The 18,413-nt window shown below is 36.7% G+C and overlaps 1 long non-coding RNA gene across 1 annotated transcript in view; it reads left to right on the top strand.

Annotated features, from left to right (window-relative positions):
• The window catches only part of LOC126759580 (uncharacterized), a 497,180-nt gene that overhangs the window by 335,451 nt on the left and 143,316 nt on the right, over positions 1 to 18,413 (top strand). Inside the window, exon 6 of the long non-coding RNA XR_007667019.1 lies at positions 12,870 to 13,391. This is a non-coding gene — a long non-coding RNA (uncharacterized LOC126759580). The remainder of the gene's footprint in view (positions 1 to 12,869; positions 13,392 to 18,413) is intronic.

The raw sequence follows: 18,413 nt of genomic DNA on the forward strand, positions 1-18,413 counted from the left end.
ACAGTTCGAAGTGATAGAGGACGATCATCCAAAACACCATTAATCTCACGGAACGTTTCTTTAGCGGATTTGCCTTTAACGAAGGAAAACTTTAAATTAGCGCGAATTTCGGCGTTAGTGAACTCCATGTTTACACGTTTATAACTGTTGAACGCAATATCCATCCTAATCATGCATAGCATCGTTTTGTAGGTTATGTCAAGATATATAGTATTGTCAGATACGAGCTCTGCAGCGCTTTACAAATAGCCGTGAAATTCAAAAGACACAAAGGCGGAAGGAAGATATTTGACAATCGATATAGAATTCTGCATACATTCTATTCTCCCTAATAAGCTTTATTTAATTTGAATTATTTATTAGAAACACGATATCGGATCACTGTAGGACATAGTTGTCATAAAATCGATCAAAATGAAGTCTTTGTGTGACAAGATTTTTGTTTTTGAAAAGACATCTTCACCAGATTCGAAAGAACTTATTGCCCAGCCAACGATACAATCTTCGAACATATTGTTCAGATCGAACCATTATAGCATATAGCTGCCATTGAAACTGACCGATCAAAATCAAGATAAAAATCTTCATAAAATATACTTTTTTTCCTTATTAAACATCCTTTATTGGACTTGAAGGTTGTCATATCAAACGAAGTGGTGAGTAATAGCTAGCAAAAGCTCCGTTGATTTCCAGCCGTTGGTTGGTTACTTCTTCAGATTTATTTTTACATACCATATTCTACTTGCTATAGCAAATGGCACTATGAAGTATATCATAGTTCTTGGAGCATATGAAGTTAATGCTTTTTCTTATACTTACATCTACTTAAATGCTCCAAGTCTCATGAATAGAATAAAGTTCGGGCTACTTGCCATGAGACTTCTAAAAAACGCCCAACTGAATGAAAACACTTACAGAGATATATTTATTTACTGTTATATCAGTGGCTTTGATAGTTTGCGGCAACAGTGATCCATGAGATCTAAGTTTTTACAACCATAGAGGATAGAAACACATTTCTATTTATAACAATTTCCTTCTGGATTATTGAAAGCCGCAACAAAGCGAGGCAGCCTCATGGTAAAATCGTGATCTCACAAAGAGTTATTTTAGTGTTACCAAATGAATTGCGAACTTATTTGTCTTTGACCACCTACAGCACTGACCTAACCCACTTGACAAATCGCCAAACACTCAAGGCGAACGGTTGCATGCCCCAATGTGCCACATTTAAAATATAGTTTATGCACATGCTGCAACGATAAATGCGCCAATGTCGATATGCAGAACTTTAATTAACTCTAAATTGCGTGCTATCAATAAATAAATAAATAAGAAATCGGCCAATAAAAGGTGAGCTCGACGAAAAATGCCGACACACGGGAATTCCGCCACGCTTAACAAGCGCAAAATTCATAATAAATTGCAGCGACGCATACGGCTAGCTAGAAAAGCCAAAAGGGGGAGCGGAAAAACTGTCACGCACGCGCAACGGACATTATAAATGCATGTGGCTATGTGTGTGTGGATGTTTGTATACATATGTGGCGATGTGGCGTTGTATTGGAGGCGCGGATCCGGTATCGGATAGCGTCAGGGCGCGTGCGCCACCAAACGAGTTAATTCGCAACGCATAATTTGCAAGTCGCTGCCGCTTATAACAACGGCTGGCGCGCAACACAACCTGCCGCCGCCGCCGCCAATAAAAACATATATGTACATATGTATATAGCTGTGTGTGTGTATTAGTGCTGGTGTATAACTGTATGCACTTGTCTCGATTTTACATGTTTCCTTCGCCCTCCTCTATTGCCGCGCTGCTTTAATTGTATACCCTATATTGTTGTTGTTGCTATTGTTGTTGTTGTCGTCTGCGGCATCTGTGGATCATTGCCGCATCAATGTCAACCGTGTTCGTTTACATTATTAATGACGAAACTTTCACGTGTTGCTGCGACGAACTGATTGCAGGCTGTGGTGCCATACACACATACACATACATACATTTATGCTTATCTACCTATGTATATGTGTATAACCGTATATACTTATGCTGCGTGTGTATATTTAGACATCCAGACGCATTCCACTCTATGCTATCACAAAATCATCAGCATCAACTGCAGCGGCGTATGGTGACGACAAAAATAACTACAACAACAACAAGGAAAAATATCGGTAACAACAACAACAACAACAACAAAAATGTCGGTAGCAAATACAACAGCAAAAAAATTCGGTAACAACAACAACAAGTATCGGTAGCAACAACAACAATAACGACAAATATCGTTAACAACAACAACAATGTCTAGCTTGTGACAACTACAATGACGTGAAGTTGCGCACGCGCCGTCAACTGCTTTTTTATTGGCTATGCAACCGGCTCGTCATCGTCATCTACGCCGTCGTCATCGTCGTCTGCGTCGTTGTGCTGATTAGCGATCAGCGATTACAACGCTTACAAGGCAATCCGAAATGCATTTGGTTGTAAATCAAAATTGCCTTTTAGACAGGCGTTGTAATTACAGCCAACTTGAAACACATGCATAAACCACACTAAAGTGTCTGTATGTAAGTCTATATAATTAATTAATATATATACATATTTTTTCATTTAATTTTTTAAATACTTCTGCCATTTAGGTAATTGCAGTTATGGCACTTGAGTATTAAGTTTTATTTTATTTAGCGCTTATAGGTCCCGACGCCTTCTTATTTTTTTGATTACTGGTGTTATAATATGTCACTTGGTTGGGCTGCTTCTAGCTACTTTCATGAGCCGATTTATAGTTTCAGTGACTGCTATAAATTCAAAATCTCGATTTATCGCTTGGTTTATCCAAAATAAGATACAAATTTGATTCATGTCGGTTTTGAACGTCAGAAGCTAAACTTTTTCTATTTTTGCTTTCTCACTTTTGCAAAAGTGTGTTTCTATGGGATTATTATCGTTTTTGCCTTCCGTCCTATTGAACTAGCATTTCTTCTCAGCGTAACACACGCGAACACAAGCGGCAGACCGTAGTGTAAACGAAGGACTAACTAAATGTAATTCACATCCATTGTTAACTTAATTACCTCTTTGAGAAATATTAATGGAGAACTGAGCGAAGAAGAATCTTTTTTCGATTGAAATAAATTTGGCAGTTTGAATAGAAGGCTTCGGTCAAAGAAGCAATAAAATAAGATACTTAGTGGCATCTTCACTTCCTTATTGCTTTTCATGTAACATAATGATATCTATTTTTATAATCCCGTCAAAAACTCTTATTTAAAGTCCAAACATTTCAAGAGTATAACTTCAAGTTTTCCTTAAACGACTGCAAGAGTTCGAGCTATTTTTATATTTCTTATGTGCAGACATTCCGATGTGACGGTTTCGAAGTCCTATCACCACGGGAACCAATTTTCAAACGAGCAAATTATGTAGTAGTAGATAGATAGACGATCGGACTTACTTTACACCTGATCATGTTGTTCGCTTAAGTACTTTGTTTCGCGCAGTCAAAGTCCAATCAACAATAAATATGCTAAAATAGTAATTATTATAAAGACACAACAAGAAAAAAGCCAAAAAAACGAAGCTCGAAATAAAATGCGGATAATAGTGTATGTCAGCAATTTACATGTCGTGTGTCGCGAAAGCTCCACCGCCGCAGCGGCAATAAGAGCCACGCCAGCAACAACAATGCCACGGCACTTTGTCAACAACAATGAGTGCAAGCGCATGGAAGCGAACGACGACATCAACACGATCGCTAGTCAGCGCAATCAACGCGGCTGTCATGCGGCACGGCCGTTGCTGCCGCCTTATCAGTAGCGTGCGCAAAAAGCTTCTGGCACTCACGCGTCGCATCGCATCACCCGTCGTCGCGGCAGCAGCCGGCTTGGCATAAGCGGCACACACCGCGCGACGTTGATGTAGTGGCGTGCCAATGCCGCGTCGTTCGTCTGCCACCAGGCATGCGAATGCCAAACGGCACCGGCGATTAAACCGGTCAACGGTCAGTGAGTGCAACAAGGCATAAGTTGACTTTTGGCCGGGCACTCAGTGTGTCTGTGTGCGCATGCATGCAACTACAATGCAAATGTATGGCATATGAATGAAGCAACAACGTTGACAATGCAACCTGATACTCTGCGACATGGTGTTGCAAATCCTTGTTGTTGTCTGCTGGCTACTCACTGTGGTGCGACCGCAAAATTGATGCTCATCAGCTTTTCAACTTGCCAATAACAATAATAATGATATTATGTGTGTTTTGGTGTAAGGGGAGAAATTGCTTTTCGTACAGTGGCTTTTAAGGTGTCCCAACCATCAGCGTTGACAACTTGCAAAAGAATGTGCACTACTGTTGCACCAAGTGAAAGCATTGAAAGGTTAAGGAATTGAAAGAATTAAACAATTTCAGTACTAGGAAGGTTTTTTTCGCACACCTTCCCACCGCTCCTTATAGAAACCATCGTCATTAGAACTGAACCTCTGCTAAACTGTCTATTTAAATGGCTTGTTGTTGTTGTTCTAACGTCTAGCGGCTAAAATATGCTTGCACGCTGGACATATATTTGATATCTAAAGGTCTATTCTGGATAAGTAGCAGTTTAACCAGAATACTTTCCCCGGTATCTAGGAAATGGCTTCATGTTAAACGTCAATTCTAGATAAAAAGTGTGTTCCAAAACCTTCTTGAAACGTCATCGAACTCTTCTTAGTTGGCATAGACCAGACTTGAAACTACAGTGCTGTTTCGAGGGGTCGGAATCAACATCAATGCACGCTGGATATTTTTATACATAATCACTCTTAAAGGTCTTGTTATCTTTCTGGGGAAAAATGGGGTCTGGATTGAAAATCCGTTAACCTGGTCGAGACAACGGTCTGTTATTTGAGATCGGTACATAGATACATTTTTGACTCTTTTGGTTGAAATCAAATTGCTCTTCATTTAAATGTAACATTTTGAGAAAATTACATTTTTCCCTTTAAAACGCTCTAGCGGCTAAAGTATTTGACCTAGATAAACATACAAACATTGGACATGTATAAATCAACCGTTCATCAATTTTTTTTTATACAAAATATATTTATATTGACAAGTAATATTATAATAGTTCCTTGAATATTTAAAACAGCTACCTGGAAGCGCAAGTCGTTTGCTACACTCTAAATATATTTAAATAACATTTAAAAACAAAATATGCCTGGCTAGACCCGAGGGTCTCAATGGGGGTTAAAAAGCATCTCCAATGCCTAATTAATCCTAAGGACTTTGATAAGCTCTGCCTTACTAAGTAGTAAATAATCGGTGGAGTTTTGAGATCATTGAGGGAGAATTTAGGTTCTTTTTTGAAAGTTACCGACATTCATATTAATATACTTAGGATATATATCGAAATAACTTCATTAAGCTTGGTAAAAACACAAATGTATTTAATTCTTAATCTCTCTTTTCCAATTATTATACATAAGATCTCTCTCAAGATATGAAGTTGCCTAGAATATTTTAAAATGTATAGGTATGGATCATATATTTGGGAGAATAATATTTGTGAAATGTTTGACAATAGTATAAGGTTTCTCAATTATTACCCATCCTTGCATTGAAAACTGTTATTTTTTCTCGGCTTTCTCAGGAATAATATCTCGCAATTCTTTAACTCTAGATCTTAAAAAATCGTTAATTTTAGAAAAACCACCTAAAGGACAATCTCGAAGGAGGGTATCCATCGTTTGGTGAGTTAAACTAGATGACATATCTTAGATCCATCAGGCCACATTTACGTTCCTCTCGCAGCTCTATATCTCAAGACCTTAAGGAATCCAATTTGAAGAACTTCCTATAATACAGTTTCGCAGAAGAAGAATATCCATCGTTATGTCAATTACAATAGATGACACTAGACTACATTTACATATGTTCATTTATTTTTCACAATAAAAATACGAACTTTCTTGACAGAGTAACTTGAACAGAGCAAGTATATAGGGTGTTTTGTTAGAGGTCACGTGATTTTATGTTAAACAAACAACATTTAAGAAATTGTATGTAGCATATTGTAAGAGCTTTCGCCTACCACGACTGGATTTTAACGGAAATCATCAAGTTAGGTTTGGTCAATAATTCCTTTGTCGTACTAAGCACAGCAGTTAGTTATCTATTTTAGAACAAAAAGACCTGGAGAGTTTCTCTGGTATTATTTGAAGGTTTTTCATCTCTAATATATAGAGGTGTTCTCATGGTTGCCTCAATATAAATGTCAAACACCTGTGTCTACTTTGACAGCTGCTTTGACAGCTTTCATTCTCAAAAGTGCTACAGCTCCAAAAACGCACCCTATTTTATATGACATACTATACATATGTACATATTTCCGCATAAACTTGTAATTCCACACAAACAAATAATGTGTGCAATTGTTTTTGGACATATTTGCATGTTGTCGGCCGCTCACTTTGTCGCATGGAGCGCTCGTAAGCTGAAACTGTTGGCTTGGTTGGCGGCAGCTCCTCGCTATTTGCTTTCATCATCGCGTTTTCACTCTTGTTTTTCTTACTTACCATACGGCTTGCCGTTATATTTTTGGATAACTCGATTTTCGTTGCCTGCGGCAAGGCAATTTCTTATGCATGACCAGCATGTGCAGCCGTGCAGCCGTTTCATTGGCAATGAATTGTTGTTTCGTGTCCAGTAAATTAAATTAAATTGACTAATTTGCTTTGCGAAAAGTGCGGGCAGCAGCCACGCGCCGTCACATCACTACAAATTGGTTTCTCCAATATTTCTCATTGTTTTATCGTGAAGTTCAATATTTTATTAACAGTTGCGAGTTACTGTAATCCTTCTTCCTGCTGCTGCCTCTGGTGTAATTGATATTTTCTATTAATTGAAATTTTGCCATTAAAGCGAGAGTCGATTATTGTTTTCGAGTTCTTCGTGATGTTTTCCAACTTCCTTTGCTGGAAAATATTAAGATCTGTGGCAGAATTTTAGTCCCTAAGAGGAAGCTCAGAAGTGCGTATTTGTCATTCTGAAGGAATTTAACGAATTATCGTCGATTAGGCTTAGTTTTCATTCGTTAATCAATAACCTCACATATCCTCAGGTTTCACCTGAGAGAGAAGGTTTCAAGTCAGTCGCAGTAGAACACTCGATTCGAATAGTATTAATCGGTTAATACTAATACAAACAGTTACAAACCGGATATTCAAATAATCGATTTTCAGCACATTCGAATAATTTTAAGAGCCCTAGTATATAGCACTAACATATAGGGACCAAAGGCCGTCCACATCAACATCCCTCAATTCAGGAACGAAAAAGCCCATGAATCGTAACATTATGACATGACCGGCTTCATTTTTGAAGGAATATGGACTTTTGATTCCTTCTGCCAATTAAGTTATGTAAAATGATTTTTCCACTGAGTTGTCAATTTAATAAGTAAAAGACTTGCCTTAACATAATCAAACTTCAACCGTCGATATCTCCGAAACGGTTTGGTTTACGAATAAATCGTTCGATACCAATTTGTGGAGCAATCAATATCCTACCAAAATTTTTGAAATGAGACATTTTTCAAAGAAGTTGGAAGCGACATTTGAATTAAAAGACATATTCTATATGTTAAATAACAAAAATTCTGTTAAACGGAGGACCTTCCCATTACATTGAAGAGGTCGTACTATGAGCAATTTCGCAGAGGTGTGGAAGAACCTATTTTTCAGAATACCAAGAGGGAAACAATTATTCGTTATTTACTACGCGGAAACAAACTCACTATGAATTCCAGCATTCTTTTCATCCACCGCATCTCTATCTGTCACAAACCATATACGCATCGTTGGAGCAGGTCGGGAATTTTTCGGACATGCCACCGGATCCACAGATTTTTGTCGAAAAGTTTCGTTAGCACATCATAGGAAACCAAAAATCTCTACATTTGTTTCCACGTCTTTCTCTAGTCGTCGTCTAAAGCGAGCTCTGAAACCACGCTATTCTGGACCGTATGAAGCCCTAAAACGCATAGATTACTACATTTTCAAATTCAAACTCGATGGAAGAGTGAAGGTTGTATTCGTGGATTGGCTCAAGCCAGCATACGCCGCCAAAGAAGATCCTAAAAACTGACAGCAGGCCGGCGAATCTATTGAGCAGCATGAAACCCAGCTGAACTCATGAAAAATGAAAAGCCTCAGCGAGTTGAGTAATCACAACCACTCGATTTCAGCCGCCAGCTGGAATCATGGACAAAACTTTTCGTATTTACATATTCCAGGAGAGACAAGACTGTTTCGTTCCCTCCTTATACTACGAAAGTCACGGGGGGAGAGTATATACGACATTCTTCGCCCTTCCACCACGGCGCCATTGCAGAGTATCGAAACAGATTATGAGGTGAACTTCTTTTATGAATTTCTTCGTAGTCCATTAATTAACACCAAAAACTTTTGACGCTACACGTTCAGCTTTTTTGTATTTGATTAACTAATTCATTAACAATATTAAAAAAGAAATATGGATATTGTTCATACGGGGGATATGGACATAGACGCTAAAAACATTTCGATTTCAGCGCCACCTATCAGAATAGTTTTCAAAAAATATACATATATAAACATTTAATCATATGTAGTTACAGCTTTGTTTTGAATTGTCAAACTAAGAAAATATGGCGCTTCGACTACAGCGCCATCTATTGGATTTTTAATTTTATGTGCAATAGGAACCAGTCCGAACACATTTTAATTAGAAATTGATTCATTTCGTACGCTTTGTACTTTATAAAAGAGATACAGTGAAACCAATAGTATTAAGGAAAAGATTTATGAAATGCGATCTGGTCACTCTCTTTGCATTCTAACTATCCAAACTGCGCTCAATCACCTTAAATTCTTTATGATTTTTTTATTGTTTCATACTGTTTTTTATATTGCCACTAATCGCAATTAAAGGTACAAATTTTCGAGGAAATTTAACATTTTTTTCATACCATATATTTCCTTAATTTTTCCTTTTTTATTTCTGACAGTCTTGATAATTACGTGGCTACAAAAACACATGGAAAGGTAATCAAATATATAAACATTAATTAAATATGCAAATTTTGCAATGTGGAGCATTTTTTATATCAATACTTACATACCCGCATATTTCCTACATATTTTTCTTTACTGTGTTTATATCAAAGCACCACATATTCTTAAGACAATGCACCAATTAAGGAAACAAATACAACAACATCACTTTTTTACAAAATACCCGACATGCAGAATACTTCTTCCGCCTTGCAGCACTCGCTTGTTTGTTTGTATGTATGTGTACGGTGGTTCGGCTAACAAGCCTGCCTCCCCTACATTTTTGCTATTTATACGCCTACCGTTCAACCGCCGCCTCGTACAAAACTGCCGCATTATCTCAATTGTGGAAAAATGCAAGCGAAAAAACAAACTCGAAACAGCATCAAGTCACAGCAAAAAAATGCGTGTCCCTTGCACGCACATCGAACGGAACGAACAGGCTTCCCGCCGCGTTGATGAATGACTGCCTTGCAATTTATATGCACAACACACACACACACACACATACATTCCCTTATACACCTGTATGCGGATTGTCGTTGCACTTGTTGCACCGTTGCACTTTCGCTGTTCATGCTGCCCCTTTTCGGCTGTGGCACGCACGCGAATGCCACATAACCGTTCAGCCGTCGAGCCGTCCCTACACGTCCTTACATTATTGTTAACATTGTGCGAGCGTATAGCATTCTTATGATTTATTTCGTAAAAATTACAAAATTATGATTTATGTAGGTCAGTTCAAGGGTGTAGCAGCGCAGCACAGCGCCTGCCTGTTGCCGTTGCAATTAATTTCAAATTTCAACAAGTTGCAACTACAAATATCACCAATTAAGTGGCGCTGGTGAAATGCTCGCCTAGCTAGACCCGGTAATTATGTGGTTAGATGGAATGGATGATTGTCAGGTTAGCACACAGATATCTATACATATACACATACATACCAATACACATACATACGAGTGCACACATACATACATCCGAGTACACACACATTCAAGTGTGGCGCTTAAGTGAGTGAGGTTGGCCGTAATCATATGTGGGCTCGCCATTCAAGCATTTATGTTGCCATTCCTCCATATCCACTCGCATCTAGATTACAGCATCTAATAGTTTCTAGTCACGCATACTTTTTGTGGTTGCATCGCATTTGTTGCACGTGCAAAAACTAATCGTTTTTCTTTCGTTCGCTGCACTTGCGCTGTCAAAATCTCTGATTTCATTCACAAATGCCAATTAGCTGGCGAAATTGGGCTGGTGAAAGAGATAATTTTATTTTTACTGTGAAAATGTAATTGATTCTGGTAATTATTGCTATTGGTTTTGTAATTTAAAATTTCACTTATTTCGGTTGTACTTATTCGTACTCTACGTGCAAAAAAATACGCTAGGTAATATTGTAATTCATAACATTTTGGATATTTGGCTAAGCATTCTGTTAAGAACTGAAGTAAAATTAGTAAGAAGTGAAAGACAAAAACCTATTTCTTTAGTATGTATTGATTTATTATTTTTGTTTTAATTTTTTTAAAGCATTAACAGATGGCAACTCTAAGAAAAAATATTTTTCTAGCTGTAAGCCTTCTCGGAGCTTTTTAAATTAATTTTAGCTTTATAAATTTGTTGATTATTTTGAAACAGGTGGCAACACTTCTAAAAAATAGCAGTCTTCGCTTAAGCTCGTTTGCCTAATTTTGAGTTATTTAATTTAATAATTATTTTAAAATAAGTGGCAGCCCTTCCGAAATATATATTTTCATCAGTAAGCGTTCCACATACTACATATGCAGTTCCTTACTTAAATTTGGGTTTAAACATATAACGATTTGTTTGAAACAGGTGGCAACCCTTCTCAAGCTCATTTATTTAATTTTTAATTAATTAATTTAATTATTATTTTGAAGCAGATGGCAACCACTCCAAAAATATATGTTCCACTGAAAATCTTACTCAAGTTCTTTTGCTTAATTTTGGTTTAAACAATTTAGTGACTATTTTGAAAGAGGTGGCAACACTTTTTAAAAATGTTTGCAATGCAAGTCTATTAAAATTATTTATTTTGAAATAGGTAGCAACCCTATCAAAAATATGTTTCTCAAGTGCTCTTGCTTAAGTCTGAGTTTAAAAATTTTATTATTATTTTAAATCGGGTGGCAAGCCTTTCAAGAAATATTTTCTTCTATTAACTTTTCCTCTTTTTCTTAAGCTCTTTTACTTAATTTTGTGTTAATTAATTTAATGAAACAGGTGGCAAAACTTCTTAAAATATTTTCAAAATGTAAGTTTTCTTTAAGCTCATTTGCCTAATTATGAGTTAGTTACAGCTGGCAATCTATCTAAAATATTTTTCATTGTAAGCCTTTCTGAAGTTCTTCTGTATAATTTTGGTTTAGTAAATTTAATGTTTAATTTGAGGAAGGTGGCAATACTTCTTAAAACATTTCGAAATGTCAGTCTGTTTTAATTATTTATTTTCAAATAGGTGGCAACCTTTTCAAAAGCATATTATCTTCGTGCTCTCTTGATTAATTCTAGGTTTGAAAATTTTGTGTTACTTTTGAATCAGGTGGCAACCCTTTTACATTTTTTCCCTTTTAAACCTTTCAAGGTCGGTTATTTCGTTTTGGCTACCCTTCTAAAACTTATAGTTACTCCAGTTCAGCTTCCCCAATATATTCTGCTTGAATTTGGGTCAGTAAAAATAATTTTTATTTTGAAACAGGAGGCAACCCTCCTTGAAATATTTTCTCTTTTCAGATTTCTTCTACAATTTTATTTTGAACTCTTGTTATTATATCATATTTTTGACATAGTTATTTACCAAATATACATTTTCTAACAGTTTGCTACTTATTTCAGCAAATTTTTTTTATATTTAAAATGCCCACTGTCGAAAACATGTTTTCTTAAATTATTACTTAAAAAATTATTATATTATTTTTTTTCACTTTTTTTTACAAGGCATTCAAATTATAAAAATTTTTGAATAAATAAAAATCTCTCTGAAGAAGATTTTTTTTTTAATTTATGCTCTATAGGTTTCCGTGATATTCAAATTATATCCTAAACGGGTCAAAACTGATAGTATTTTTAATGAAAATAGATTGTTTACGTATTGTTAGGCAACTTTGGATATTTCAAAATTGAGCTAGACGTGTTTCCTTTCGGGGATAATTTGTTTGCGGAATTTATTTTATTTTAACCCATAAAATCGATAGGTTACCTTAAGGCTCAGCATAATAACCATAATATAAGTACATATTCATATAAATTACTGAATAATAGACAAATCAGTTTTGATATTATATAATTTTTTCTTTACAGTGCTTAAGCTATCATTAGGAATGTGTCAAGAACTTTTCCTCCGGGCTTTTCGAGATAGCAAGATCACCTTATTCACGGCTTTTCGAAAGAATCATCGCTTAGAAAATAAATAGAAACTCTTTGAAAGGAGATATATTATTTAAATGTAAGTACTTATGCATTTAAAGCTCTTCACGGCTAAAATACAATATTTACTTCTATAAAATATATTGACGTGCATATATTTTGTTATTTATTCGTAAATTTGTTTTTGTAAAAAATAATTATTATTTTACTCCTTGCTATTAGCTATAACCTCTATGCACCTTATGTAGTAAAATAAAAACACATATATTCTTTATATACATTTAAAAATAGTATAATTATATTAATAATATTATAATTACTTACCACAATACAACTATAACTATATACACACATACCTACATAACAATTTTACTAATCAGTAACCGGTTCTATTTTTTAGGCATTCAGAATAACCAAACAAAATCATCAAATCTCAATGCAGCTCTGTGCCTTTGTTTACATTCGCGTTGTTGTGACAAAAAAGCTGCGAACAGGTGTAGCAAAAGGACAACATATTTTAAACAAGTGTAATATTGTTTAATTTAAAAGTAATTTAAGAGTGTTAATTAGTGAAATTCGGTAATTTAAGTGTTTTTAGTGTTGATTGAGGGCGGTGAGAAGTGTTTTTCGCGAGTTCGGCAAATGTTTTGTGCGTGTTATCGTTTTTGCTCGTTTTGTATGGCACCACGTGGCGCGATCTTTTTTAAAATAAAGCGTAATAATGATAAGTGTAATAAATATGAGAAAAAAGTGTGTGTGAGTGTAAATAATTTGTGAAAAGTGTTTTAAGTGTAGTGCAAGTTGTGGAAAATTGGAAAGTTTGGAGTAAAGTGCGCCGTTGCAGTAAAAAGTCTGCGAGTGCTTGTGTGATCACGGGCCGCTGCAGCAGCGTTAGGATCAGATACTGCCGTGTTTTGCAAAGGTTAGTTTAATCGTTTTGTTGGATTTGTTTGTATTTGCATTTTTAAGTAGTGTTAAGGATTAGTATTATGGATAAGGTTTAAAAAACATTTGTCACTGCATTTATACATAGGTACATATGTACATGCGGCACGATTCCGATTACTTTGGCGGCGGGGTAAAAAAAACGAATTTCCATATAAATGGGGTATGTGCGGATAGGGTAGCTTCTCCAGAAAAAAAATTCAAAAATTTGCACTAAGAAAACATGTTATTTCTCTATGTTTCTCTAAATTTTTTCACATTTTTCTCTTGTTATATTTAAATATACACTTTGAAGATTGAAATAAGTTCACATTTCACTTTTATTTTGTAATATTTTACCTATATTTATTAATTTAAAAATCACTTAGAACACTCATCGTTGCAAAGGCTAGATTGTTTACAATTATGAGGAAAACGAGCGTTGCCACATCTCAAACACCAAATTTGTAGGATTCTTAACGATTTTTCTTTGTTTATATACATATGTATATATACATATGTATACATATATACTATACATATGTATGTATATGTATAATATGCGATTTATGTTTAATAAAAATAAATAAGTAAAAATCTATAATAATATTGTAAAATTTATATCATATCGGGGTGACTGAAGTACTTTCGCGTAGTACTCCTTTCTGCGTTGGCGGCCTTCGGCCGCGTTTTAAAAAAATAACCCTGGTCGAGCGAATACCCGGTGTGACTGAAGTACTTTCGCGTAGTACTCCTTTCTGCGTTGGCGGCCCTCGGCCGCGCTTTAAAAAAATAACCCTGGTCGAGCGAATACCCGGGGTGACTGAAGTACTTTCGCGTAGTACTCCTTTCTGCGTTGGCGGCCTTCGGCCGCGTTTTAAAAAAATAACCCTGGTCGAGCGAATACCCGGGGTGACTGAAGTACTTTCGCGTAATACTCCTTTCTGCGTTGGCGGCCTTCGGCCGCGCTTTAAAAAAAATAACCCTGGTCGAGCGAATACCCGGGGTGACTGAAGTACTTTCGCGTAGTACTCCTTTCTGCGTTGGCGGCCTTCGGCCGCGCTTTAAAAAAATAACCCTGGTCGAGCGAATACCCGGGGTGACGGAAGTACTTTCGCGTAATACTCCTTTCTGCGTTGGCGGCCTTCGGCCGCGCTTTAAAAAAATAACCCTGGTCGAGCGAATACCCGGGGTGACTGAAGTACTTTCGCGTAGTACTCCTTTCTGCGTTGGCGGCCTTCGGCCGCGCTTTAAAAAATAACCCTGGTCGAGTGAATACCCGGGCTGAGTGAAATACATTTGCGTAGTACACCTTTTGCGTTGGCGGCCTTCGGCCGCGCTTTAAAAAAATAACCCTGGTCGAGCGAATGCCCGGGGTGACTGAAGTACTTTCGCGTAGTACTCCTTTCTGCGTTGGCGGCCTTCGGCCGCGCTTTAAAAAAATAACCCTGGTCGAGCGAATACCCGGGGTCACTGAAGTACTTTCGCATAGTACTCCTTTCTGCGTTAAAATAAAAAAAATATATTGAGTTTCGTTATAAAGTGGTTATATTTTTTGGTTATCTTGCACTAATATTCAAACAAAGTTTGAGTTTTCATTACAAAATGGTTAAATATCATTATATAATATTATTATATAATATTAGTATATAATATTACATATTTGTTTATTAAATTAAATAAAGAACATATCCATATGAATGGATAGAGGAATTTTTGGGAAAAAAGGCATTTCAGCGAATTTCCTTATTATCACATGGCAGCGCTCCATTTCGTCGTAATTTTAGCACACACATGATGTTCACTACGAGTGTAAAATGTAATTTTTTAAAAAAAGATTTCTTCGGTAAAAAAACTGTTAAAAGTGTAAAATGTGGATTTATTTAAAAGTTTATAGTTTAAATTAATTAATTTGAAGTGAAAAATGTGAGTAAAGTGTGTTTAATGCGGTAAAATAGCTTGTTGAAATGCTCGAATTTTGGGAATTTTTGAACTTTAAGGTCGAATATCTCGTAAACTAAGCGTTTGCGATACCTATAACCCTAAATATTTTTTAATCAGGAGGACTTCCTCTTTCCAACGGTACCTTCAAATCGCGGCGCCAAAGAAATCGGAATTGTGCCGTACATGCCTCCATGAGTACATACAAATGCGTCTAGAAAGCATGTTGCTTAGCGAGATTGCTTTTACATCTGTTATAACAAATATTGATTTAAACTTGATCACAATTAACAAAAAATATAAGTATACAATAGAAAATATGTCATATCTATTCAAAAACAAAAATTAAGGTTAGTTAGAAAAAATGGAACAACAAAAAACACTTAGGTTGCATTGACGCTATAATTTCCTTCAGAAATGCGGTTTTACAGCATAAAAAGTTATTTATATTGATTTGGTTCTGCAAGTTTACCTGTACATATATGGCAGCTATAAGCTATAGTGCTCTGATATGGACAAATTCATATTATTATATATTTTTCCATTTCATTGGACAATGGTTCGGTTTTTGAAGATATCTTGTCAAAAGAAAAAGTTTTCCGTAGAAGAACTTTTTCCCAATGGTTCAGTTTGTATGGCGGCTATATGCTATATTTGTCCGATCTGAACAATTTCTTCGGAGTTTCCACCGTTGCCTTGGATAATAACTCATGCCAAATTTCTTAAAGTTACCTCCTCAAATGACAAACTTTTTTACATAAATACTTTATTCCGATCGCGCAGTTTGTATGGCAACTATAAGGTACAGTGGTCCGATATGGCCCATTTCGCCAAATGAGCAGCTTCTTGGTGATAAAAAATCGTGTTAAAAATTGCAGATCGATATCTTAAAAACTAAGGACCATTTCGCCTATATACGGACAGACGGACGGAAGGTAAATGTGCTAGCCAATACTTCAAGTGGAAATATGACATCAGACCGCATTTCCTCAAAGCGCCAAAAGACTGATAGCAATATACATAGATAAATATGTGTTGATAGCGACAAATTGATAAGACACGACACTATTTGAACATAACAAACAGCAAGAGAGCCAAATCCGTCTGTATTAATTTTTAGTCTTGAAATGATAAAGAATGCCGACAGCAATTCCGAGAATGCAAACAATGTAATGCATGAAATATTTGCATTACATGTAATTGAATAGAAGGGAGGGTAAATATAAAGTGATTGATACGGCTATTAGCATATAATCGCGCTTAAGTCCCTAAATTGGTACCCAACCTCAAAACGATTTTTCAACAGCGTATATTTGTACAACATATTATCATTATTACATGCATACTATGTACATATGTATGTATGTATTTGAGCCCTTTATAGACTTTGATTGAATTCTTATGACTAAAATGCGTGTGCAAATTTTCAATGAACGAATTTGTCGAAGCCAACTCAACCGGTTTCCCACTGATTAATTACACTCATTAACTACGCAGACTCGTCGAAAAAGAGGCCGCTTACCCAGTTAATAGCGTTTAATTTTCTCCAAAGCCCAAATAGAGACTAAATAAATCGACTTAAGCGGTTACATGTCACACACAAATGATTGATGACGTCAGAAATTGCAACAGCCACGCTGCCCGGCTACTAACGAAGCGGGGGCTGGACTTGGTCGCACAACGGCTCGTGCGCAGACAACAGAAGCTTTCTGTGCGCTTGCCATGGCACAGACCAAACTCAAATGCATTTGTGGCATGCAAAAGTGCGTGCAACCAACGGCAAGTGATTAACGCAGTATTCAGCCACGCATGCCTCGCGCTACATATGTATATTTGTTGTAATTATTGTATGTCATACACAAAGCAAAATGTGTGTGCGTGCCAGCCAGCCAATCCACCAACTGTGGCGATGAAGCGCGTAATGCAACTTGTAACTGCAGTTAGGGTTGGGTGGTTCAACTGGCAGCAAACTGTTGATGAACCTCGGGCTTCTGTTAGCTGCTCGCTGCCGATTGTTGGCTGATGAATGTTGGCGGTCGCTACCGCTGATGATGATGATGATGGGTATGGCGGTAACGGTGGTGAAATGCCGATTTATTTACTTAAACGGACCACCAACGAAGTTCGCAGCTCACCACCAGAGGGATTTTTGTTGAAGATCACTTCAACATTTTTGGGCTGGTGATGATAATCAGCACGAGGCGTTGGTGTTGTTGTTGGCGGCTCTGCTATGCCACTGATGGTGCGTTTTGATGGAATGCGTACGAAATTAATTTTTTCGTAATATATTTTATGCCGGCACTTATGCTTGCAACTGGCGTTGCCTTGTGGGGGAATGTGTAAGAGGGGACATATTTATTAAATGGGCGTATGTGGTTCAGTGAATTTGCATGATTGTGGAAATAGGTTGCGATGTAAAGTGCTGTAGTATACCCTTCACCGAGTTTTCTATAAAATAAAGTGTTCAATAAACTTTTGAAAGATTTAATGAACTTACAGGTAGGAGAGTAGGAGTGCTGCCACTCTTGGATCATTTTGTGCTGGATGCTCCATTTTCTCTATAATCTTACTATCTCGTTTCTACTCTGCGCTCAAACCGTTTGGTGCTCGCAACGAAACTATTATTATGATTGTTATGGACAGCCATTCAAGGTTTAGTGCCTGGAAAGTTCCAAGTTTTCTGTTTCCGGTTTGTGTTAGAGCTAGGCAGTCGCAGAGAAAGTGGAAAACGGTTACCTTATTCACTTCTAGCTTGCAGCTATGAAAAAAATAGAGCCGATCAATTTTAGACGCAAGTTCTTCAAAAGGTCAGAGCTCCGTTATAGTAGCTGTAAGTCTGTAAATACTATTCCTGGAGTTGTATAAAAGTTCATAGTCATAGTCTTATCATACTTGGGCATATCAGCTCTTTATCTTGCAGTTGATTATTGATTTCCAACTGCTCTGAGCTAAGTGAGACAACATGTTTTTGTTTTTGTTGTTGTTGTAACAGTAGAATTCTGGCGAGTTGACAGTCCTTGTCCGAATAAAAGTTCCAGGTCCGTTTCGGTTCCGTAGACCCGACTGCCATGCGAACGGT

The sequence above is a fragment of the Bactrocera neohumeralis genome, chromosome 5 (assembly GCF_024586455.1).
Source record: "Bactrocera neohumeralis isolate Rockhampton chromosome 5, APGP_CSIRO_Bneo_wtdbg2-racon-allhic-juicebox.fasta_v2, whole genome shotgun sequence".
NCBI lineage: Eukaryota > Metazoa > Arthropoda > Insecta > Diptera > Tephritidae > Bactrocera > Bactrocera neohumeralis.